This window comes from Octopus bimaculoides, chromosome 17 (genome assembly GCF_001194135.2).
Source record: "Octopus bimaculoides isolate UCB-OBI-ISO-001 chromosome 17, ASM119413v2, whole genome shotgun sequence".
Lineage (NCBI taxonomy): Eukaryota > Metazoa > Mollusca > Cephalopoda > Octopoda > Octopodidae > Octopus > Octopus bimaculoides.
Genome location: NC_068997.1, coordinates 47,278,942 through 47,279,386, shown reverse-complemented (window position 1 = coordinate 47,279,386; position 445 = coordinate 47,278,942).

The following is a 445-nucleotide window of genomic DNA, read 5'->3' as shown; positions in this document are numbered from 1 at the left end:
AGCTTGGGAAAGAGCGAGAGATCGACAGAGTAAGAAATGAGTGAGAGGAGAGAGACAGACAGATGTTTATAGAAAGCAAATGAAAGGGAGGGAGGGAGGGGGAAAATACATTCACAGGTACTTGTACATAGAGAGTTATGCATACACGCACACAGTGTTTACACATATATGCACATATAGATAGATACACACACACACACACACACACACACACACATATATACATGTTCACTCTCATATAGACTGGCACATTATACACATACAAATAATATGTATACATATATACATGCAAACACATGGACGTATACAGGCACAAAAGCGTGTAGATAAATAAAGAGTATGAGAAAGAGAGAGAAGTAGAAAGACAGTTAGTATTATGTAGAGAGATGTTCATGAAGAAATGTAGAGGTCATGTGAAACAGAGGGAGGGAGTGAAATATCTGTC